Source organism: Scylla paramamosain, chromosome 30 (genome assembly GCF_035594125.1).
Source record: "Scylla paramamosain isolate STU-SP2022 chromosome 30, ASM3559412v1, whole genome shotgun sequence".
NCBI lineage: Eukaryota > Metazoa > Arthropoda > Malacostraca > Decapoda > Portunidae > Scylla > Scylla paramamosain.
In genome coordinates, this window is record NC_087180.1 from 13270655 (window position 1) to 13296844 (window position 26190).

General features: G+C 42.4%; 1 protein-coding gene across 23 annotated transcripts in view; it reads left to right on the forward strand.

Moving 5' to 3' along the window:
- The window catches only part of LOC135115862 (probable G-protein coupled receptor 45), a 313244-nt gene that overhangs the window by 165082 nt on the left and 121972 nt on the right, over positions 1 to 26190 (forward strand). The window lies entirely within an intron of this gene.

Here is a 26190-nt window from a genome sequence, read left to right on the forward strand (position 1 = left end):
TGCTGTAGCGCCTGGGAAAGAAAGTGGAAAGTGGAGGGATGTGGAGCACTGCATCCATTTCTCTCGGGTCACTACACTACTCGAGGGATGAATGGACTCGCCCCGTCCTTTCCCAGAGGTTGATTTTAGTGCGGGGTTGGCTCGGGGTGAAGCGAGATGCGGGTTTGGCCAGGAAATGGGGCTGGAAATGCCGACTGAAACTGCCAACTGGGACCTGTATAGATAACGGGAATGGAACCCCTAAAAAATTCATCTCGAATAATATCCCAGTCTTGAAAAATGCGTCTGAAAAAGGTGTAAGTCTAAACCGTGATGAATCGTGGTTTGAGGAGGGTGCGGAGGTGATAAATGGGAGTGAAAGTGGCTCACCGGACGAAGAATTGGGTTGTAAATGACCTTAAATCGTGGAGCAGGGAAGAAAAAATGGTGACAGTGAGGAATTACAACTTGGAATAGGTACCATGAGGGAAGGTGGGAAGGATAACCGTCACTTAAAACGTCGCTGTTGTATCGGACTGAAATGAAACGTGCTTGTACTTGAGCTAGATGTTGGGGAACGTGCCTAGCGGGGAGAACTGGCTCTGGGAATAGTGGGCGAAGGCATCACTGGGGACTGAGAAGCAAGTGAGGCTGGGAACGTGCGGAGTGGCTGCAGGCATATCGCGAGGGAGGTTGGTCAGGTCAGTGTGAAAGGGAGGAATATCACGAGCCTGTGGAGCATAATTCTGTTTTAGAGAGACGATGCACGAAGATGAGGATGTGAAGGTGGAGAAAGGAACCCGGATGAAGTATTATATAAGAAAGAGAGAGAGACCCGATAAGACGATAAGAAGGAAAATAAACAGAGGAAAATAGAATAAAGAGGACAACAGGAAAAAAAGAGAAACGAGAGAGAGAGAGAGAGAGAGAGAGAGAGAGAGAGAGAGAGAGAGAGAGAGAGAGAGAGAGAGAGAGAGAGAGAGAGAGAGAGAGAGAGAAGCATGGTTAGTGCATGAATATATGTACGAGTGAATGTATATATAGATACAAAACTAAAAATGCGAGGGCGAGGGCGTGACGGCTGAACAAGAAGTGCGGAAGCTGCAAGAAAGAGACGCTATTTATATTGCAGAGTAAAAAACGAGTAAGAAATAAACCTTGCTAGATTCAGCGATATATGTATAAGTAGAGAGAGAAAGATATTAATAGAGGAAAGGAACTAAAAACTGGAGAATTACTGTCGAAGGAAATAGGGTTTACAGGGACTATGACCTGACGCGGGAGAAAGGGACACGGAAGCAGAGTTGAAAAAAAAGGGACTTGTTGGGTATAGAAACATATGTATACGTATAGAGAGACATGGGAAGGGAACTAGAGAAAACGGGAATTGCCGAGGGAAAAAGGCCCGCGGCTGGGTTAACGCCTCAATGCCTGAAATTGGCTTCCACGGTTCGATTGACAACAAATCGCTCCAGAATGCCGTTCACTCCCCCTTTTTTTCAAGGCCTAGTCATGGGGGCTACGTGGGCTTGCGCGGGCGTGTGATGAACGTGCTGCGGGCGGGCCTATTGGTAAGGGTGTGCTGTAATATAGTTGCGGGAGGTAATGTCAAGCCTCGGGTGTGTTTTTCACGTGTGTGGGAGCTTGTTTTGTTGATGGAGTGCTGGGGTGGCGAGTGATGTGGATGCGAGAATTTGTTTGCGCCGTGTGTGGGCGTGTGTGGCGTGGTGTGGTTATAATACGTGATGCAGTGAACCGTGCAGGCGTGTGGGATGCTCCGACGATGACCTGGTGTGGATGTGCATGCTGGAGAGGTAGAGAGAGAGAGAGAGAGAGAGAGAGAGAGAGAGAGAGAGAGAGAGAGAGAGAGAGAGAGAGAGAGAGAGAGAGAGAGAGAGAGAGAGAGATTGTGGGAACGGGAGGCGGTGAAGGTGAGGGGAGCGTTGAGGAGGTATTGACTTGGGCGGCGCAGGCTTGTGGTTAGGTAAGGGGCGGCGTGCGGGGTGGGGTAGTGATGGGGAGATGGGAAGGGCGGGGCAAGATGGGCTGGGGTGAGGGGAAGGGCGTTATGAGGGACGCTAGGGACCACTTTGGCCTCCTCCTCCTCATACTTACTTTGAATTATTACCTGGAGGAGAAGGCAGCGAAGTGATAGTACCTCAGGAACCACATGGATTAAAGTATTTTGTGAAGGTACTGCTGTCTATAACCCAATTTTGTTCCCAGCCATGTTTATTGAAGGAAAGAATGTACAGTCACAGTCAAATAACAATATAATCACACACTCAATTTAACTGTTTAGCGTTTTTTCAGTCATAAATTCTCTAATCAGCTGAGAGTCAATAGAATGTAAAGAAATTATTAACATATTTGAGGATGAAGATTGAGGGACATGCTAACAAAACATTGGAAACGAGTGCAAAAGGTTCCTCTGCTGACTATCTTGAGTATTCTGATCAGCTGAGAATGAAATGTAAAAGAGTTAGTCAAATGTAAGGAGATTATTAACATATCAGAGGGTGAAGATTGAAGTGCATGCAAACAAAACAATGGAAGTGAGCGTAGAAGGCTCCTCTACTGACCATCTTGAGTCCTCTAATCAGCTGAGACAAATGTGAAGAGACAACAAAACACTTCTATTTCTGACCGTACTGTGCTCGTAGACCGTAGAAAGCCACTGTTTTTTCTCCCTCTTCCGCCGGTGTGTTGTGTCTTGTTGTCAGGGCGATGACTTGCCTTTGATGCCTGGAATGTCCTCAGCTTTATCGTGGAGTTTTATTCGATCAGACTCAATTAAAAGGATGTTTTCCGAAGCTTTGCGGGAATCGTGTACAGATTGCAGCCATAGGATTGTCGACCTGTGTGTGTGTGTGTGTGTGTGTGTGTGTGTGTGTTGGTGGGTGCTAATTAAGTTTTCCCCAGGTGAGTATGTTAATAAATATCTCAGGTGGAGCGGGTAAAATGATGGGTCACGAATTTTGTTCCGTACTGAATTTTGATTCCTGATGTTGTTGCCCTGCCTGTTACTGTGTATGTGTGTGTGTGTGTGTGTGTGTGTGTGTGTGTGTCTGTGCGGGATGCCGTTTGTTTGTTTGTGTGTTGATATTGAAAGTCAATACTTTTAGCTTCGCGTCAAATTCCATCATGTCCACATTTTTCACGAAAACTCATGACCCAGCTCCGGACTGTCGTGCGCGGGTGTACGCGAAATTGTTTTTAGATTTAAACTGCAGCGTACGAGTACACATGACGCGAGCACATTACAGCCGCACATACACGCGCACGCACACGCACTGCACGACAAATAACGTATGACGGACTTGTCGCGGATGAGTTAAAACAAAAATGACTCGGCTAAAGAATTGTTGGTACGATTCAAAATATATAAAAAAATGTGCAGGAAATTTTGAATACTAAAGAGAAAACGAAAAGGAAAATCAACAAAAAATTACATTGAGCAACATTAACACCCAAAGAGATATTTACTATAAAATAAAATAAAATACTGCAGGAAATTCTGAATACTAAACAGATATTTACTATAAAATAAAATAAAAGACTGCAGGAAATTCTGAATACTAAACAGATATTCACTATAAAATAAAATAAAAGACTGCTAGAATTCTGAATACTAAACAGAATACAAAAAAGTAAAAAAAAAAAAAAAAACACATGGAGAAATAATAACCCACAAAAATTTCAACTATAAAAAAAGAAAAAAAAAAAAGGAGAGGAAAGAAAAATGTACAAAGATATTGACAAGAAACCCCCCTAAAAACAAGAAAGAGAAATTTTAAAAAATGGAGGAAAAAGTCAAGGATAAACCAATAGAAGGAAAGAGAGAAAAAGATACGCGATGCCTTTGAGGATTAATGGAGTTACTAGTGAATGTGCTTGAAAAGAGAGAAAAAAGAGAAGGAAAAAATGGAATAACCTGAGGGGTATAAAAGAGGGAAGGTAGGAGGGAAAGAGAGGAGGAAGGAAGGGAGGAAGGAAGGACGAAGAGACGAACTATTGCATCCAGAGAGAGAGAGAGAGAGAGAGAGAGAGAGAGAGAGAGAGAGAGAGAGAGAGAGAGAGAGAGAGAGAGAGAGAGAGAGAGAGAGAGAGAGAAAACTAAGTGTATGTGGATGTTTATGAGGAAGGTAGGAAGGAAGGAAAGAAGGGATGAAAGGAAGGAAAGTAGGAAGAAAAGAAGAAAGGGAGTGGAAGGAAGAGATGGAATTAAATGAGGAAATTAAGGCTAAGTGTCTCTCTCTCTCTCTCTCTCTCTCTCTCTCTCTCTCTCTCTCTCTCTCTCTCTCTCTCTCTCTCTCTCTCTCTCTCTCTCTCTCTCTCTCTCTCTGGGTACAATATTTCTTCATTCTACCTCTGTATGATTTTCTCTTTGGGAGTTTGTGCCTGTTCCTTTTCTCTCTACCCTGCATTTTTTATCAAGCCAGGATGAATTCAGCGCCAGGTATATGCAGGCGTGGCATATACAGGGCTCCGCTTTATGCAGGACCTCTCTGATTTTCACTATCTGCTGTTTTCTGGGCGTCCAACTAACATTTATGTACGTGGTGGTGGTTGTGGTCTGTGTCTGGCGGTCTCTCTCTCTCTCTCTCTCTCTCTCTCTCTCTCTCTCTCTCTCTCTCTCTCTCTCTCTCTCTCTCTCTCTCTCTCTCTCTCTCTCTCTCTCTCTCTCTCTCTCTCTCTCTCTCTCTCTCTCTCTCTCTCTCTCTCTCTCTCTCTCTCTCTCTCTCTCTCTCTCCTGTGGCTGGCACCTTTCATACAGCTGAATAAATTATCTACATTTTAGTGACGTTTTTCTCATTCATTACATTTCCCACTCTTACTGTTCATGCCTTCCTTGTTTTCTGTTCTATCGTGCTGTCCTTTATCGCCTTTCTCTCCTCTCTTTGCATTGCGTTCATGGTAATGAATGAATTAAAGTGACTTTGCAGTGTTATGTAAATGTCTCTCTCTAGCTCTCTCTTCCTCAATATCCCTTATGTTTGTCTGCCTTTCTTTGCTTATCTTCATACTACAATTTTGTCTTTGTGTCAATTTCTTCCTGAGGCAGTTTTCATATTATGGTGGTTATTTTTTTTTTCTTATTTAACTCTATTCATCGTCTTTACAATCTTTGTTTCTTATTTTTTGTTTCTCACTCGTTATTCTCTTTCCTATCAGCATTTCCTCCGTCTTCTACCCGTCATCTTATCATGTTCTCCTTTATCCCTTTCTCTCTGTTTCTCCTTTCTCACTTTGCGTTCGCGCTTGCCAATTCGGTTCGTCATTTTTTTCCTCTTCCGATCGGATATTTTTTTTCTAGCGGCTAATTCTTGCTCCAGTAATTGGACTCCATTTCACCTGTGCTGCAGGTAATCTCTCTCTCCACGTGCTGCTCCTCCTAATTGTTGTTTTTCCATTCCGCGAAGTCTTCCTTTTATGGTTTGGTTTGCTCGTGTCTTTTTCGTCATCATTTTCCTTCGCCATTCTTCCCATCCACTTTTTTTTTCTTACCTTCGTCGGAGTTGATTTTCTTTCCAATTTCTTTTACGTTATTAGTCGTGCATGTTTGAGGAAGGTGATGGATCTTAATTAACGCTTGTGGAAGGTAAACGGACGACATGAAAAGTTGCTGAGTGGATGTAGACGATGTTTGCTGTCGAAGGGTGGTGGTGGTGGTGGTGGTGGTGGTGATGGTGGTGGTGATGCTAGTGTTTTTTTTATTCTGTCTAGCTCCTTTATTTTATCACAGCATTGATTCATGTGTCACGTTTTTTCCAGGTGTTGTGATGAATGAGTGAATTAATCTCGCAAGTGCATTGTAATATGAAGACTTCATTTGAAAAACTGACATTATGTGATGGGGATTTAAATTGAGCTGAAACTGTACCTATAAAGTAAGAATATGGAGTTAATTTGCTTGCAGTGGTAGTGGTGGTGGTGGTGGTGGTGGTGATGATGCGGTAACAATGTTAGTGGATAATAATGATAGTGTTGGTTATGGTAGTGGTGGCAATCCTCAGTGGTAATGGTGAAGGCGGGAGTAGTGTGATAATAGAGTTGGTGGTTAAGATAGTGGCACTGGTGTTGGTGGTGGTGGTGGTGGTGGTGGTGGTGGTGGCGGTGATATGACAGCAGGTGTGGGCGTGACAGTGGCAGTGAATATTGTACGCAGTGACAGTGTGAACCTTCCTCGTCGCTCTTGGGCGTTTTAGTCTCCTTGTAGGCTAGCGCGCAGCAGAAACCATTGCAGGAGGAGCAGAGGCGGGGACAGCAGCAGTGGTGGCGATTTACAGCGTGGCATAACACCACCAGATGGCAGTGATACTCTCCTGAATCGCGCTCATGTTGTCCTACCAAATACACGAGTCAGTTTAGTCTCGAGTGGTGACGGCTATCTCTCCAAAAGCCTGGGGAGAGGGAGGGAGAGGAGAGGAGAGGAGCGGAGAGGAGTGGAGCATCTCTCGGGCCCGTAACCCCAGAGAGACGTCGGTCTGAGAAATACGACTCCAACGGGTATTCTGCGCCGACACCTTCCCTCCCGCAGGCCAGGAATTTACGGATCTATTTCCTCGGGCAAAGAAGCAGACAAGCGTGAAGCGAGCACACCGTGGGAACTTGATGTTGTTGTGCTGGCTGCCTGTGTGTGTGTGTGTGTGTGTGTGTGTGTGGTGTGTGTGTGTGTGTGTGTGTGTGTGTTGGCAAGTGGGTTGTTGTGTGTGGGGTAAATGAAAGAAGTCTTTTATTTGGGCCTCTGTTCTTCTTTCTTTTATCTTCTATTTTTCCTGCTTCTTTTATTATTTTCCGCCCTCGTCTCCTCCTCCTCCTCCCCCACCTCCTCATTTTTTTACCGACTCTTCGTTCACATTTCTCTAGTTTTATTATTCCCAATCTAGATATTTCTCGCCTTCCTCTCATCCTTCTTACTTTCTCTTTCAATTTCTGCTTTCTCACTTCCTCTGCCTTCACCATTTTCCTTCGTTTTCCCTCACGAGTTATGGAAAGATTGTGTGAGTTATCCTTCATATGTGGCCGTGGAAGTAAGAATTCTTTATTCAGATTCAAGTACACAGCTTTGATTCGTGAGAAAAAATTAGATAAAGATTATTTCCTCGATAGATATTCATTACAGGAAAATATGGGAGTCTGAATGCTATTTTATGACTATTATACTTTCTCAACAGCTAGATAAGATGGCCTTGTATTGGTTCAGAGTATAATTGTAAAAAGAAAAAAAATTATGACGAATATTTATTACAGGAAAAATGATGGGAGTCTAAACGTTAAGTGGAGTGGTGTGGTTATTCATCAGCTTAATTAAATGGCCTTGTACATGTTCAGAGGACAATTTTAAGAGGCACCATTAATAGAGAGAAGAATAATGGCGTAGCTTAAATCTTCTGGTGCCTGTTGTCTTAGTTTCTTTGCTCAGGATCATGTAGATTCACTCAGTCATATCATTAACAGCCAGTGGTAATGAAGCATATACACAGGTTCCTCCATTACTAACTTGGCTCTGTTAATTAATCCGCAAATTATCACAGAGAGACGAGGAGTCACCAGGCGCCTTCATGTTCACCAGTTCTTGTCACCTGCCGCACCGGGAACTAAGGGGCGCTGCTGCATTTCCGGGTGTTCAAGGAGGCTGTTTCTTTCAAGTCGTTCACTCCCCTGTTGAGACCAATTTTCCGAGGACACTTTGCTGCATGGAAATGTCTGTCTGGCTTGAGTTGCAGACGAGGTGGCGGCTCCCGTAACGCATCCCAGTCGTCAGGAAGAAGGTTTCACGATCACGTATTCTCCTGGGATGGTCGTACGAAAGGTCCCCGCCTCGTGAGACTGAGGGTGAGACAGCGCCACTTTAATGACCTCCTACTTTGATGTTCTGGCTCAAGTTAATGAATTAGTATTGCGGGTTGTAGCGGACGAGTAAAGTGTTGGGTACATGAGAGTGGCGAGGATGATAACGGATGTCCGGACCGCGAGGTGGCAGCAGCGTCGCCCCCACGAGCCTTGGAGAAATTCGGACACTCACGGTCTATTTGTGTTGACTGTTACTGTTGTACCTATGTACTTTTGCTGCAGAGCGAGAGAGAGAGAGAGAGAGAGAGAGAGAGAGAGAGAGAGAGAGAGAGAGAGAGAGAGAGAGAGAGAGAGAGAGAGAGAGAGAGAGAGAGAGAGAGACCTCACAACCTTTCACTATATTGGCTATACAAATACAGGGAAAAGAACAAATATAAAAACGGTCGCCGAAAATATAAAAACAAAAAGAAAACGCAAACATTCCATCAGAATTTGTACCCCATCGGTAAAATACGTGAGCTTACCCTCGTATGGAAAACGATGGTACAGAAAAGAAAATGGAGGAACACCGACAAAAAAGACAGACAGCTCAGACAGTTTACATGTGCCTTTCACCTTTTTTCGCATATATTTTTATTTTACTACCTATGTTAAGAAATACATGAGTTCCTCGTTAAAATGTAAGAATCAATAAACTTTTTTTTTTTTTTTTACCAATTAAGTGTATTTTTCTGTACTCCATTTCTGTATATAGACTGTGCATATGTGCTCTGCCTCCTTTTATCAAATTTTAAGGCTTTTCTCTGTTTATTTTTTTTTTCTTTCTCCCACCAAACGGAATGGAAAGGGACTACGGGCTTAGAGTTTATGTTTGTCATTACACAAGCTTACCCAGCCTGCTTTCATTAAAACAACGCAGATGTATATTATGAGAGGGAAAAAAATGGAAAATATTTAGCAAAGTAAAAAAAAAAGTTTGTGGACTGCGGTTCCTCGGTACGAAAATGTTCCTGCTTGTTCATGTTTTGTGTTGTTTTCCTGGTTTACCTATCTATCTGTCTACCTACCCAACTATCTCCCTATCTATTAGTCTCTGTCTGTCTGTCTGTCTATCTATCTATCTATCTATCTATCTATCTATCTATCTGTCTATCTATCTATCTATCTATCTATCTATCTATCTATCTATCTATCTATCTATCTACAACCTACCTACCTATGAATGTTGCCCTATTTATTCGTCTTTCTATATAAATTTTTATATTTGTCTATGAATATATTTCGATCTGTATATCTATATAATCTATCTACCAATATCTTTCTCTATTTTTTTTTTTTTTTCAGTCTATTCATCTTTCTATTTTTTTTTTATTTGTATGTCTGTCTTTTATATACGTATGTGTTTTTCACACACACACACACACACACACACACACACACACACACACACACACACACACACACACACACACACACACACACACACACACACACACACACACACACACACACACACACACACACACACACATTAATGTATGAAAACGTAAAAAATCGTAAAATGCATGCAAAAATAAAATAAAATACATGGAACAATGTGTTCAGTGCCATTAAGAGTACAATTCATTATTATTTTTTCAGCTGTTTGGTGTATTTTATCTTTCCATTTATCAGCTCTCTTTTTCTAAGTTAATTTCCTGTTTACCCAGAATCACTTGTACTTGAACGGTGATACAATCTCATGTATTACATCAATATTTCTTTTCTTGTCTTTGTCCCTTATTAATAAGCTTCTTTGTTCCCTCTTAATTTAATATATTCCAGTTTACTTTGGCATATCACTTCGATCTCTCATAAAACCAGATGTTTAACGTCGAATGTAATGGTGCCTTTGTGAATGTCCTGCTTGCCAACTTTCTCCGTTGTTTCCTTAATGACAGTTTTCAAATTGAAATTAATTGTCCTTTGTGTTGCTTTTAGCACTCAGTACTTTGTCATTACTGCTACTGATTTTTTTTTTGGCAATTGAAACTCGACTATGTCTACATATATTCTATACGAAAACCGTTTATGGATAAAATGCATACATTTTTCTCGTTTTTGATGAGAAATACACGATTGATTCATTCAGTATTTGCTATTTCGTGGAGATTACTTGCTTCAGAGTACTCAGGGACATTTCCTTCGTCCTATTAGAATGCATTAATGTTTATCAGAAAGGCAGCCTGACATTGGACTGCATATATATTGCGCTCGCTGCCTCGGCTCCCCTCCACCCTCGCTTGCTTGCACGGTGTTGCCTCGCTCACTCGGCGTTAATCAGATCTACATGAGATCCAGTCGTTCAAGAGACACAGACCTCTCACGACGCGCCCAGCTTACATAACGCCTCCTCGGTCTTTGGGCGAGGCAATATCTGCAGGTAGACGTTAGAATACACCAGTAGCTCGAGAACCTGGTAATCTGCTACCCTTCACCTGAGCGTCTCGTCTTTGTCTCCCTTTCCATATGGGTCTTCTTACTCCTTCACCTTTTCTTCCCTTCCCCGCATTTCCTCTCACCTCCTTTCCTGTTTCACTCATATTTTCGTCTCTTTGCTTTCCCATTTCCTACTTGTCGCACTTGCTTTCCTTTCTCTCTCACGTTCATTTCCTTCTGTTTCTTCTCATTCTGCCTCTTTCCCCCTCCATCTCTCCTTACCCATCTCATTCCTTCCCATTTCCTTTCCTTCTTCCCTCATGTCTGTTTCCGTTTATTCTCTTTCTAAATATTTTCCTTGCTCCTCATCCTTTTCCTTTTCTTTCTACTCTATTTTGCTGTCTTGTAAGGTAGTTTTCTTTTTCCTCTACTCTTCCTGCTCTCTTTTCTTTGATTCCTAGTGTTTGTTTTCCCTTTTTTTCTCTTTTCCTACTTGCCTATGTTTGTCTCGTTTTCTTCCCCCTTGGGCATCTTTCTCTTACTTGTTTTTCGTTTCCTGCCTCATGTTCTCCTCTTCCTTTCCCCCCCCTCCCCCCTTCACCTCCTTTTCCCTCGGGGTCCACCCATGGCCTCGGTGGGCAGCAGGTTTTAGCAGAAATGCGGAAATGCTATCACCTTTGTTTTTTCCCCCTCTTGTTTTATTACAAGGTATTTCTTCTTATATATTTTGTTATCTATTGAAGGCGTGTTTGTTTTTTTTTGCATTTTTTTCTTTTCATCTATAATTATTTTGTTGTAATTAAAAAAAAATTTTTAGTTCGGGTTTCTATTTTGGGTATTAGAAAAGATAGATATCTCTTACTATTTTTATTCATATATAGTTTCTCTCTCTCTCTCTCTCTCTCTCTCTCTCTCTCTCTCTCTCTCTCTCTCTCTCTCTCTCTCTCTCTCTTGTCCTCCATTCATCCTAATCTCTCATATATTGATGTACCGCAGTGAAGCTCCTGATCCTATCCTGAGATGATTTGGTTTCAGAGAGAGAGAGAGAGAGAGAGAGAGAGAGAGAGAGAGAGAGAGAGAGAGAGAGAGAGAGAGAGAGAGAGAGAGAGAGACGCCTGTACATGAAGTACTTGATGTTAAAATAGAGATACAGGTGCTAAAAATTTCTTCAACACGAAGCTGGTGAAGGGAAAAAATAGTTCGAGATGTAACATAACGCATCTGCTGGTGACCTCTGCTGTCGAGTCTCTGTAAAGGTCGTCGCAGATTTTTCGGGTTCAGCATCCTTCAGGGCTTCCAATCCTCCCCAGTTGTTTTCAGTTTTGACCGCCACCATACCACTTGCATTACTCTTCTTTATGACCAAAGGGAGAAACATCCATTACATTCAGACGAGACACATTTATGAAACGAACCTGAACATGATATAATTGAGAGTGTGTAGAGTAAACTTCCCTTCGAGAGGATTGAGAGTTAAAAAGGATTGAACTCACAGATGTATATGTGCAGTGTATCTTGTTTGTGCCATTTTGTGTGATGAGTCTTGATGCAGCTGAGGAGAGCATAGAGAGGCGCCCGTGATACCTTGGGACTCAGAGCAGCTGGCGTGGCTGTGGTGTTTGAGATGCTCTGAATACCTCGTCCATATCTGACTGATAACATACAGACTTGCATGGGAATGCAGAGGTGCAGGGGAGGAGAACCGAAGATAGATTGAAGCTTGTGGCAGAATATTACACTGGTGATAGGTAAAGAGAAAGGATTTGTGAAGGATAAACAGTAGAGTGTTTATGAGAAAAGAGGCAAAGAGATTTAGGTAATGTAGTGGTAAAGAGGCCGGGGGAGGGAGAAATGAAGGAATGAGTTTTTGATGTAGATTACTGTGTTTTTTTTTATAGGTAAAGAGATTCAAGAGATGAGTAACGTGTTCATGAGGAAAGACTTAAGTAGGTATTCGTGATTATGTAAAGGAAAACCACACCTTGAATCAGGCAGCCCAGTCTGAGGAAGAAAGGATGTCACGTTTGCCGGAAGACCTTGGTGGCTGCGGCGGGGCGCTGATGCCAATTGACACACCAAAAAATCAGGATGCGACCCGCCACCCTGAGAGGCAAGGCAGGCTGTCTCCTGCTACATGCGATCCCTGCCACACAAATGTAGGAAACTTCGACCAACTCGCCCCCTGGAACCACGAGTAAGACTTAAAAGCATACAAGATTTTTAATAATTTACAGACTTAGCAAGAGGTACGAGGATAAACATAAATTTAATGTAGAAATGTCGTTCCCCGCCTCTCCTCTGTCCCTGCACACTCGTATGTTTCCCGCTGCGCTTTTGTCTACACCTCATGAGAAAGTAAATTTTTTCCTTGATCCAGAGTTAAGCGAAAACTTCGGGTTGCTTCAGCGTGGCACGGAGTGGAAGCACGCTCACGGAATACATTTTTCCCTTGCCATGCAGAGAGGGGAATGCAAAGAACTAAAAAAGTGTTGCACTTAATATTGCCGTGAAAATGTTTATGTACATGAGCAAGGCATTAACAGCACGATACCTTCTTTTCTGTAAATTAGTTAGGTGCGTTTACTACACTTCAAGCTGAACTGTTAAAGGCTCACTAAGCAAAGCTATTCTGGGCAGGAAACACGCCAGCATTGTGTCCTTGCCGAGCATTTTCCTTTACTTCTTTTCGTGTTTGCGAGGCTTCATTATTCAAGAGGTGGGAATGATATACCCAGAAAGCTTGCAGCCCACCAAAGAGGCCTTATCCCCGGTGGCATCAGATCGTATAGACTCTTACCGACAGATCTAATACGCCAGCAAGACTACAAAGGTTTCTTAATGCCTCTGTAGATTTGGGAGGCAGTGTTGAGATGAGACCGGGCGTTCAGAAATTCGGAGGCAAAAGGCAAGGAGAGAAGACTTCACTTTATCGGTAACTTTGCCACGAACGTCGCCGCCAAGCCAGCAGCGGGCGGTGCCGCGAGACTGGCCCAGAGGGGGCTTCTTCAGGAGGAAAATATGAGATCCTGGGATATTACCTGGAGCAGTAGAGCCGAAAAAAAGAGAAAGTCGTGGGAGTTAGGTGGCTGCGTTGAGGAAAATACCTGTTTTGGTTTGTTTTTTTCTTTTTGTACTGAGGGAAGAAGAATGGTGACAGAGTTGTCGCGCCATTAACTTGTATGTTGGTCTTCACTTACATCTTGTTGCAAGCACGGCGTGATCCTTATTTTCTTTATATCTGTTTCTCGTAGTGAGAGAAGAATTATTAAAAAGTCTTATCATTAACATTGAAATCCGTTTTATTCCATATTGCCTTTGTACGGGAAGGGAGACGTAAAAATAGTGGGCAGGAAATATTCACCAAAACTACACAAAGGAAAAGGAGGAGCAGTATCGTAACTCAGCGTTCCCTCCACGCCTGACCTTCTCACTGAAGTACGTGGCTTCCTCTTCCCTCGACCTTGCCCGTTGCTCCCTGCTTGGAGCCTTTCCGCCGTATTAAAGATGTATTTGTTAAGAATGCTGCTGCGGAGCGCCGCTATAACTTTCAGACCGATGGAGAAAAGTCACAGAAAACTCGAGAGCTGACGGACTTCCAGTGACTTTCGCGGGCTGCCTGACTGATAGACTGGGGGTAACTGATAGACTGTCGCCCCTTTATTAGGCGGCAGTTATCATGTTGCCACTTTGCCGGTGTGATATACTCTGATCTTAAAACGCAGTTCCTCATGATCGGATTCAGGAGTCTCGCAGGATGCATGTTGTTGTGACTTCAAAGCAAATGTGTGTTTCAGGAGTATACGCGGCGCGGTGACTTGAGGAAAGTTTGGCAAACCAGGGACGAAGGATCAAGGGGTCGACTTGATTAAAGGATGCACTAACTGGGAGAAAGAATCTCCTTCAAGACGAACTGCGGAAGAGGATGAGATGGAGTGAAGCGTGACGTCACCGTGAAGTTTTGTTGAGATGTTTTTCAAAGAGTTCATTGAGGCGACACTCCATCGATCTCTCGCCGAGAAATATGTACGGTCGCAATCACGAGTAGAGTAACACAGCGCACTTCACTCTTGTGTTTCAAGCTTTTCTCTTCATCTTACTGCCGCTGATTTGCAGAGTGTAATTTCTCAGAGTCTGTAAAGAGAATGTCAGCACAGAGGAATTCAGAATGTTCCAATACAGTGTAAGAAAATGTGGAATGTTCTGCTTTTGACGTTAAGAGTATTGTTACCACCACCACCACCACCACCGCCATCATTGTCAAAATCACCACTGCTACCACCACCACCACCACCACCACCACCACCACCTCCTCCTCGTCCACCACCACCACCACCACCTCCACCACCACCACAAACTCTGATCCTCACCTAACTTTACCTTACCCCGAAGAAACCCTGTTACGGAGGCACGCAACGCTATTATGACCATAAGGACGCCGTCGCTCAAACGTCAGGCACACGTGGAAAGTATACGATCTGTTCCAACCACAGCACCGCGACGACGGCAGGTGAGCGAGGCCGCCGCGGGTCGGTGCTGAAAACCTCAAACTGAATCCACTCCTTTGTCGCGGCGGCCAGGTGTCGTGCTGTTCAGGTTCAGGTGCAGAGAAAACAAAGAAACAGTGTCCTTTACATTTTTTTTACGAGAGACACTAGTGGGACCCTTATGCGCACACACACACACACACACACACACACACACACACACACACACACACACACACACACACACACACACACACACACACACACACACAATAAGAAAAAGTAGAAATAGTTATGCTCCACAGATTTCAATGTTTTTCTTTCGTTTTCTTTTTTTTTTTTTTTCGTTTGGTAGGAAGTTTAATATTTGGCAAACTTTTTTTTTGCGTATATTTTCTAACAATTGTTGTGATTTTTCAAAGTGTTAAGATTTAAATGTTTTCCCTTTTTTTTTTTTTAATATTTGTGCAAGGACGTATAATATTTGATTTTGGATCCTTTTTTATTTTTACTTAAATTTCCGTATCTTTTACTGGGTGTTGAGCTGTTCGGATATGCAAGGGAGTATTGATTATTATAGAGTTACCTGTGCTAGGTGAGAGACCCATCCGAGGGGAAGCGTATCACCTGGAAGGGAAAATTAATTAAGTGATAGAAGGTGAGGGAGGTGCTTCAGGTTTCCCCTTCTCTCCTCGACTGTTCTTCTCTCATTATCACTGGATTACAAAAATAAGTTAAGGTTTATCTCTTGTCTTCCCAAATGTTGTCTATTAAATTTTTAATGTTCTCCAGACTTTTCATTTCCTCTCCTGGTCTTTTCATTGTTGTCTTGCTCATTCCGCCTCGTTTCATTTAGTTTTCCTCTTCTTCTCTTCTCTTTATTTATGTTACCTTTACTTTCTTGCCCCAGTCTTTTTTTCCTTTTCTTCCACTTCCTTCCCTTCCCTTTCTTTTCTCCCCTTTCTTTCCTTTCCCTTCCTTTTTCATACCTACCCTTTCCTTCCTTTCCTTTCCTTTCTCATCCCTTCCCTCTCCTTTCCTTTCCTTTCCTTTCCTTTCCTTTCCTTTCCCTTCCCTTCCCATCCCTCCCCTCTCCTTCCTTTCCCTTCCTTTCCTATTCCTTCTCTTCCCTTCCCTTCCCTTCCTTTCCTTCTTTCCCCTTCTCTTTCCTCCCCTACCATCCATGCTCTGTTTTTTATACATTCCCAGAGACAATTACGGGGAATGTGAAAGACAACATTAGTGGGCCGTCACCGAGGTGTCTGCAGCGAGGGGAGAGGACGGAGAAGATAGAGAGGGGAGAGAAAGCCAGGACTTCCAAGGGGGCGTAAAGGAGTGTAGTGTTTGGTTAGGAGTGAGGGAGAGATGAAGAGAGTGGAAGGTAATAAAAGAGGGGGAGGAGAAGGAAAGGGAGGAGGAGGGAGAGCATCAAGAGCAGGAAGATAGAAGGAGGGGCGTGGATGAGAGACAGTATTTGAAAAGATGGGAGGAGGATAGAAGGAGGTACGAAGGAAAAGGAAGAGGGAGGGATGAACAGATGGAGTGAAGGAGGAGGATGAGAATACGAGAGGGTATTCTTCAAACTTGGGTTTAAAGTTATCAACCATATTCTTATTCACACTCTTGAAAAAAAAAAGGGACTTCAAATTGATTCACTCGGCAGGTGTTGGGAGAGTCGACCCGCTGGCTGCCTTCCAAGCGAGGAATTTCACTCACTTTATCTCCCACTTAGTGTTCAAAGGCCTTACTGTGCGAGTGACGGCCGGCAATGTGTTCCCTGAAGGCATCGCTGCAGGAAATCTCCCCCCGGGTTTCACTGGGGGAAGTCACAAGGACGAGCCGCGTTTACGAGAGAAGTTTTTAGAGGAATGCCTCGTTAATATATAAAGAAAAAAGAAACCGATCAAAACTTGCTGTTCCAATCTCTCTTTATATGACGGAAAATTACCTCCCTTTCTCTAATATTTTTCCTCGTCTCTACCAGTGATTTCCGCTTTTACTCCGCCTAACTTTGACAGCGGCCAGTCTGCTGAGGTGAACGACGGACAGATGAGATAAAAGGAAAAATATGAGGAGGGAGAAAGAGAGGGTGGGATAGAGGGAGAGGGTGAAGGAAAGATAGTTTTTGTCGCATGTAAAGGGCCTCAAAAATTAATTATGCCAAATTTTTTTTCGTTTGGCTTTGCTGGATGGAAGAGACAGATGCATTTTTCCCGGAGTTTGTATATTTTTTCAGGGTTTATGATTGGTTTGGTTCCAGTGACGTGAATGGAAGGCCAGTGAAGATTAGCGGCAAAGGATCCAGCAAACTAGGTCATCATCTATAGGGAGATTTATGCTGTGGGAGATTGTGAATGATACTGCGTTTGTCTCTGGAAGATAAACATTTTTTTGCTGGACTGCTGACTTGAGGAAAAGATGGAAAATAAACGTTCTTTTTTCCTGAACTGATCAACTGAGGAAATGTTTCTAGCTCAAGGTCATGAGAGATTAATCCCGAAAGAAAATGAGAATGATGTTACCTGGTGCTGATAAAGTGTTGAAGATAATATTTTGGCTGACTTTGCATGTAGATGAAAGATATCTAGCGGAAGGTCATGTCGAGACTGCACGTGTTTGGAGCTGAGGATGCCGCGATGAGAAGTGAATGGTGTTAACGAGAGCTTCAGGTGGCGGAGGAAAGTCAAGGTCAAAGAAAACCAATCAGGCAACTTTGATTAAATACGATATGATACAAGACAAGCAGCGAATGAGATATCTTTCAGTCATTCCTCTCTCTCTCTCTCTCTCTCTCTCTCTCTCTCTCTCTCTCTCTCTCTCTCTCTCTCTCTCTCTCTCTCTCTCTCTCTCTCTCTCTCTCGGCTTTGTATTAACCTTCTGCACATTGGAATTTGCCGTTCTTTTCTCAGAGTTATAGAGTTTCTTCATTGCAATAAAGGATAAAGGATTGAGAATGATGGCGGCGTGAAAGTGTGACGCGTATAACTGGCTGATATATACTGTGTGATGAATGTGACAAAGGAACAGGATTTTTACAGAGGGTAAAGTATAAAAAAATCATGATTGTTTTTGACACTAACAAGTTTAAACGGGTTCATAAAATACACGATAAAAAAAATAAATAGAGATTCTAATTTTATTTGTTGATGTATAACTTTTTTCATGAATAATTTAAAAATAAATGTAAGGTGATACAAAACATTCATTATTATTTAGACGTTAACAAATTTTAGTAAAATAAATTCAGTAAATAGGCTAAATAAACGGATTTACTGTCTAACAAGTGATAAAAGTAACTGGATAATAACCTTTTATGATGATTTGGAAAATAAACTCTAAAATAAAGCACATGACTAAAGATTAAGAAGATAGATGTTACTGGATAATAACCTTTAATGATAGATTCGAGAGTAAAATGTAAAGTAACATAAGACTTACGATTCTTTAGAGATTGAGAAGACTATGTACAGTAAATAAAGTAAATAGAATATATTATATTACAATAGGCATTACTAAAGAATGACTACTTTATGAAATATTCCATTGTCTGATGCAATAAGTAATATATTAGGTTAGATTAGGTTAAGTTAGGTAAAGTAAATAAAATAAAGAATTAGAGAATACCATATACATAACTAAAGAATGTCTATTTTATGAAGCATTTCAGTGTGTGAAGCAATATAAAGGATACTTATTGTTGAGGCGCTGGGAAAGCTAAACAAAGTGAATACAGTAAATAGAGGGATTTCAGTTCCGCTTCAAGGTAAGGATAAGGTTAAATGTTTTACTAAGCGGCTTAAGAAGAGATAAATCCTCATTAAAAGGTATAAGAAGAAAATGTATGACTCCATCTGTCTCTGTCTCCCTCGGTCTTTATCTTCCTGTCCGAACCTCTCTCTCTCTCTCTCTCTCTCTCTCTCTCTCTCTCTCTCTCTCTCTCTCTCTCTCTCTCTCTCTCTCTCTCTCTCTCTCTCTCTCTCTCTCTCTCTCTCGTTAAAGAAACTTATCGGATTATCCCTGAACCTTTAAGTCTAAACGCAGGAGTTGAGAAAGGTTGTAGATCTGTTAAAAGTGTATATATATTTTATTCTTCTGACAACCACTTTCCTCGTAAAAAGAATAATGATATCTGCTTAGTATACGAGCCTATATTAATCTTTTATGATGCAATTCACTGCCGTGCCTCTACGGGACAGAAGGAGATGGAGAAATGGGAAATTAAAAGATATGTAAGGGAAGTGGAGACGAAGGGATTGGCAAATAAGAACTCCCTCTCTCCTCTCCTCTCCTCTCTTCCCCTCTCCCTGGTCACTCTGGGAAGACTTAGAGAAAAGTAATGAAATTCTTCTCGAAAAGAAAAAAAAAACAAAAAACATGGAGGAAGAAATGTGTTTGGTGATAAAAGTTGATTTAGTTTGTGATGAAATTCTCATTTTTTCTTAACTTTTTTTGTTGTGGTTGTTTTTCTTTGTTACATATCATTATTTTCTGTTATTGTAATCGTTATTGTTGTCGTCGTCGTCATCATCACAATCATCACGATCATCATCAACACCATTGTCACCATCATCAGTATCATTATCGCCATCATCAGTATCATTATCGCCATCATCAGCATCATTACCATCATCATCAGTATCATTACCACCATCAATATCATCACCATCATCATCAATATCATTACCCTCACCAATATCATTACCACCATCATCAATATCATCATTCTCCTCCTCTTCCTCCTCCTCATCATCAGTCTTATCCTCGCCAATGGGACATGAGTAAATTATATTTTTCTCTTTGCAACATCACTTATTATTGTGATTGTAACAGCTACACTATTCCTCTTGAAGCGCAGCAGGCCAGTACATAATGAAAACACACACACACACACACACACACACACACACACACACACACACACACACACACACACACACACACACACACTTCCTTTGATTAAATGTCCTAAATCAGCAAAACGTTGATTTGAAAAGGGAAAGCGACGCAGCATCGTTACAAAGTATTAAAAACAACTGAAATGACAAGTTAAAATAATAATGATAATAATAATAATAATAATAATAATAATAATAATAATAATAATAATAATAATAATGTTGTTGTATGATAAAAGCATCGTAAAAAATCACTAAAAATTACAAAATATGAAAGGAAATGGGAGTACTCAGCGGCAACACTGTCAAGATAAAGACTCCATTGCCAAAACCACCTTCTGAGTGTACAAATACCTGAGGAGTGTGGAGACTCGGGTACAGTGCTTGAATATGCTTGCCATCGTCAGCACACTCATCAATACCTCCTTCAAGTGAAGCACCGCCGTGTAGTGTCCCGGTTTTTTGTTGTGGAAGAAAGCTGTCTCGGAAAATCACGGCGCCCTTATCTAAACGGGGAGGCGCCCTTGGAAGTTGTCGAGGAGCGAGGAGCCTTGTAATTAGCGGCTCCCATATTCAGAGGGAAAGTGGGGAAAGTGTCCCTGTAATTAGCAGTGCTCCGTTTTTTTTTTCTTTTTTTCTTTTTTAGGAGAAAGCAGCGTGTGGAATTAACGGCAACGCTCCCCAGAAGGAAGCGCTGGTGGCGGGGAGTGGGAGCAGCCTGGTTTAAAAAGAAAATGTCCTCTGGAATTTGCTTTCACTCTGTTCAAGGGGAAAATGGTTTGGAGATTGATTTAATGTCAGATGTCACTTCCTATTTCCTGCATTCTCTCTCTGGCGCAAGAACTTTCGCAAATCTCTTTCCCCAACACCTTATTCCGTGCCTCCGTCAGTGCCTTCGCCGAGATTCTGCCCCGTGCATTGAACCACTTCTGTCCTTGCGGTGTCCTAGTTCCGGGGGAAGTTGAAGGAGGAAACAGCGGACAACCGTACATTCTCTCTCTCTCTCTCTCTCTCTCTCTCTCTCTCTCTCTCTCTCTCTCTCTCTCTCTCTCTCTCTCTCTCTCTCTCTCTCTCTCTCTCTCTCTCTCTTGGCCAGCTTTCTCATAAGGAAGGCCGCCACCAGTCCCACAGAATCTCTCCTTTTGGGTATGGGGGCTGAAAATTCCTGATACCTAATTAACAGCGAAAGGAATGTGATTAATCTTTATTAACCCCTACACACACACGCACTCTCTCTCTCTCTCTCTCTCTCTCTCTCTCTCTCTCTCTCTCTCTCTCTCTCTCTCTCTCTCTCTCTCTCTCTCTCTCTCTCTCTCTCTCCATGATTTAGGTCATGATAACTTCCTGCAGCTTCCTGTTCTTTGTTACTCTAAGCAGCGCCATTTCGCTTGAACTCTTTCTGGAAGTTGGTCTGTGGAGTTCGTGATGAGCGTGATTCACTTCCTTCACTCCTTTGTTTTCCTTTTCATTTCATAGTCGTTCAGCTTCAACTTTTCCAGACGAGCTATTTTTTGTTAATCTCTGCAATTGAAGTCGGCATGCTATTTTTTTTTTTTCATTTACTCTCCTTTAATAACCAGCATAGTTTCCATGTATTTGTGACGACGATCATTCTTCAGAACCAGGCGGAACGATCTGCTCGGTTCCTCTACGTATTTTATTTTTTTTTCCATTGTTTATGGCTCTTGTGCCCTGACGAGTCTCCTACAGTGCCTTATCTGCTCGATCTGCCTCTGCTAACGTCACTACCCGCCCACTCTTGTCCCTCTCCTCATTGGATGTAGGGAGCCTTTTGTAGCATGTCTCTGCTTATTATTCTCTGTTTATCTCGGCATGGTTGTAATTTGGAGCACAATGATACTGCTGCACTTTCACGTCCTGTTACCTCTCCAGTGGTGATTATGCTCTTGCTGATGTCGAGTGTTAGCAGATGGCGAGATAAGTCAGGTATTCTGCTATATGTGTTTGCTTGTTTACCTGTTTGCTTGTCTATTTGTCTGTCTTCATGTCTATCCTTCTGTCTGCCTGTTTCCATGTCTGTCTGTCTGTCCATCTACCTATCTGCTCGTTTGTCTGTTTTCTTGCCTGTCTGTCTCTCTGTCTATCTGCTTGTCTGTCTGTCTGTGTATCTGTCTATCTGTCTGTCTGTCCGTCTATCCGTCTGTCTGTCTGTTCGGAGAGGCACCAGAAATGTGTGAGGATCAAGGATTTTTATTAAGCTTCCAAAGTTCGCCACGCGTTTCGCTAAGTTTACAGAGAATGTTTGAGTGCCCTCCATTTTTACCTTGTAGGGAGCGAGAGCTACGAGGCACTCAGTTTGTTGTCACTCAGGGTGGTGGCTGGGAGTTGTTTCCTGACTGAGTATCGTGCACCACTTCAGGCAACAGTATCCATTCTCCTCTCCGGGACATGCAGCGGTGCCGTCCCATGAATGTTGGTTTCTGTGTTCTCTGAATGCTAACGTTTGCTCTTCTTTAAATATCAACGTTTGTCCTTTAATGAATATGAGTCTCAATAAAGTTACGTTGTCTCAGCGCTCAAGGTGATGCTGTGAGTTGTCACACGGCTTTGTATTACTGCACGGGTTAACGTCCGCTTGATTATGAATTAATACATCTGAGCATGTCTCTGTGATGAGGACGCACGAATCTAGTAATAATGCTACCACTACTACTACTACTACTACTACTACTACTACTACTACTACTACTACTACTACTACTACTACTACTACTACTACCACCTCTACCTCCACCTGATATATAATTTTTAACTATCTACGATTATTTAACTGGCAGACATGTTAAAAATAAAGAGATGTGTTAATGTCCTTTTTTTCAAATCTAATGAAAAGTAGAGATTAATTTGTTCACTAAGGATCAAAATAACGTAATTATTGCTGGCCAAAAATTTGCCTGAAGCTAAAAATAAAGTAATAACAACAACAACAACAATAACAACAACAATAAGTACAACAGCAGCAATAATGATAAAATTGCATAATTCATAATTTTACTATAATATCCATTCGCACTATGTTCTAATTATGAACGTATGATTTAGGATAATATCTCCTCTCTCATGGATCAGCTGCTTTCTCTTTATGAATCTGAGCCTCAATAAAGCTACGTTGTGGCAGCGCTAAAGGTGATACTGTGATTTTGTACTGTAGTTGTCACACGGCCTTGTATTACTGCACGGGTGAACGTTAAGGTGGCGGCGGGAGCACAGTCAGACCTATAGAAAATTACTTCCTCTTTCCTTTAATTTCTTCGTCGTAACCAGTGATTTCCTTTTTCCCTTCGCCTAACTTTGTCGGTGGCGAGCCTCTTTAGGTCAACGACCGACAAAGGAGATGGGGAAAAAAGGGAAATGGGAAAAAAAGGGAAAAAAGGAGATGGGGAAAAAAGGACCGGAGGGAGACGGGTAAGGAGCGAGGGGAAAAAGTAGGTTTTTGACACATAAAGCTCAAAAATGATTACCTCTAAGTCTTCTTTCGTTCATTGAATTAGATTACTCTGTAGAAATGTATTCGAAAAGAACATATTTTCAATCTCTTCGACTTTCCTTGACAGATCCCATGGCCATCAGCTATGAGAGAGAGAGAGAGAGAGAGAGAGAGAGAGAGAGAGAGAGAGAGAGAGAGAGAGAGAGAGAGAGAGAGAGAGAGAGAGAGAGAATGTCCTTCCACTCCACTATGCCACTAGCCATGTAAGCTTCGCTCCCTCCTCTTCAAACTCAGAAGCTTCCCTCGTTAAGGTTCATCTCCCGTACTCTACACAACGCACGCACGTTTAAAACACACACACACACACACACACACACACACACACACACACACACACACACACACACACACACACACACACACACACACACACACACACACACACACTCTCTCTCTCTCTCTCTCTCTCTCTCTCTCTCTCTCTCTCTCTCTCTCTCTCTCTCTCTCTCTCTCTCTCTCTCTCTCTCTCTCTCTCTCTCTCTCTCTCTCTCTCTCTCTCTTTCTCTTTCTCTCTCTCTTTCATGTTTGCCAAGTTTTGTGCAGTCCAGCATGACGTCTGAAAATATAACCATTCATGGGAAGCTCTTTTTTCCTTTTCAGTGGGGGGTAATCTAATTTTGGACGTTTGTGCAATGGAAGTATGAGCATGGAGGAAGGAAGGAAGGAAGGAAAGAGAGACGAAGGAGAACCAGGAGCAGCAGGAGGAGGAGGAAGAGGAGGAGAGTTTAGTAGGTTAATGAGAAGAAAGAGTAGAAGGAGCAGGAGGATGAAGAGTAGGAAGAAGTTGATGAGAAGACAGTGAAGGAAGAGCAGGAAGGAAGGATAGGAGACGGAAAGGAAACGAGGAAGAGGAGCGAGGGGGAGAAGGGAGAGAAAGGGAGGCTCTGTGGGAGGGAGAAGCGGAGGGAGGAATGTTGAAAGAGGACGAGGAGGCGAAACTAGATTGTCTGGGGGACCATTGGTAGTGGTGATGGTGGCGGTGGTAGCGAAGGAGGAGGAGGAGGAGGAGGAGGAGGAGGAGGAGAAAGGCGGGGCGGAGAGCCAGCGTTGATGGTCCTGTCTCCTTTATTCCTACGATTGCACAACGTCTCCTTCGACATATCAATTAAATACGCTCCAGCTATTATGCTCTGATCTATTTACCTTAAAACACCGAAATATTTTGGCTATGTCCGTTCTATAACCAAATTGTTCTTCACTAAATCCTGAGATGTACTGTGTAGTGTTTTCTGCTTACTGATGGTGGTATTTATCGGTGTTATTACGCAATGCAATGAGAATATCGGTCATCTGTCCTCGTCCAGCGCTTTCCACTTGTCACTGGTGCAGATATTGCTTCATCCCTTGCCGGAGAGGTAACTTGGATAAGAATGGCGCAAGGGCCGCTCAAGGTAAATATTTTCTTAGATGTTGCTCTCCATCAATTCTTATTTATTCTCTTCGTTCTTAGTGTTTTCAGATATCATTAATAGTCTGCTTTAGTTATGTTTTACTGTTTTTTTATTCTCTCCTCTTCTTTTACGATTCTGCAAGACTTCTGTTCATTCAGTCATAATAGATAGTCTAGATTGGGTATTATTAGCCGTTTTTTTATGTGTGGAATCTCCAGATCTTCGCTACATAACACCGTAATCATTCTTCTTCCAGTAGAATCATCTCAACTGCAACTCGTTTTTAAAATTGCCGTAACTTTGAGCGGCTTTGATCTCCCATTTCCTAGCGATCCCGGATGCGAAAGATGAAGCATTTTTTCTTCTCTTGTGACTGAAAATATCCTTGAGGAGACTGTACCTAACTTCATCCCCAGTTTCTTTCCCTCTCTGGTTTTCTTTCCCGCCACTCGGAGTCCCTTCTCACTAGGTCCTCTCTGCCCACTCCCTCACCTCCTTGCTTTTGAGGCACTGGTAATAACGCTCTCAGCAGGTAATAGAAGAGAATTTCCTGATAAACAGCCAAGTGAAGGCAGCGAGTGGAGAGAAGGAGGGGAATGAGAGAGAAGACAGAAGGAAGAAGCGTAGAGAGGGGACCCCGAGGAAGGAGGAGGAAATTTGAGGAGAAAGAATGGAACAATGAAGTGGAGAAGTGAGTTGGTGCAGAGGAAAAATGGAGGAGAGTGGAGAGAAAATGAAGGAGTCAGAGGAGGTTAAGGCAACCCAGAAGAAAGACGAAGAAAATGGAAAGCATCAACGCAAAAAAAAAAAAAAAAAAAAAAAATGGAGGAGTTGAGTACTTTGTGACAGGGAAGAAAATACTTATTTAAAGAAAACAGCGTTCCGTAATTAGAGAAAGCATTTGATCATTTCCAAGGTTTGTTTTTAGGGAAAAGTAATAAACACACTAAGGAAGCAAAGAAAGGGGTGGTGGAGCCTTGTTGTCTGCTGTGTATGAAAAAATATAAGGGTTTGTAGTAAGAGCTTCCCTGAGCCTCGCGTGGACAACATTGCAGGGAGCTGATTATATTTGGACAACGCTTCCAATTCTGTTTTCCTCATCCCCTGTCGCTCTCTCTCTCTCTCTCTCTCTCTCTCTCTCTCTCTCTCTCTCTCTCTCTCTCTCTCTCTCTCTCTCTCTCTCTCTCTCTCTCTCTCTCTCTCTCTCTCTCTCTCTCTCTCTCTCTCTCTCTCTCTCTCTCCGTCCCACCCTTCCTCCCTCCTCACTGCCTTCTCCCTCCCTGTAACAGCTGTGGTGGTGCAAGTGTTTGTGCAGAGACGTTCACACGGGCTTAGGAAAGGAGACAAACTAAGTTATGGTCCACGGAAGAGGAACGGACAAGTAGGCGATAGACAGACACAGGAGGACTTGATACAAAAATAGCAAGTAATTCTGAGGTACACGCATATCAAAGACAAAAAGGTTACAGCCCACCTGATGTGCAGTTTGTAACAATCTACAATTGTTTAACTGATAGACATGTTAAAAAGGAAAGAAATGTGTTTGTGTTTTTTTCCAGTCTAATAAAAAGTACAGGTAAATTTTTACGCTAAAGATCAAAATAACGTAATTATTACAGGCCAAAAATTGCTTGAAGCTAGAAAATTTTAAGAATATTAAATACTTTGTGAAGCGCCGAGCTTGTTATAAATTCCAGGAGCATTAGAAAAATGAGGGC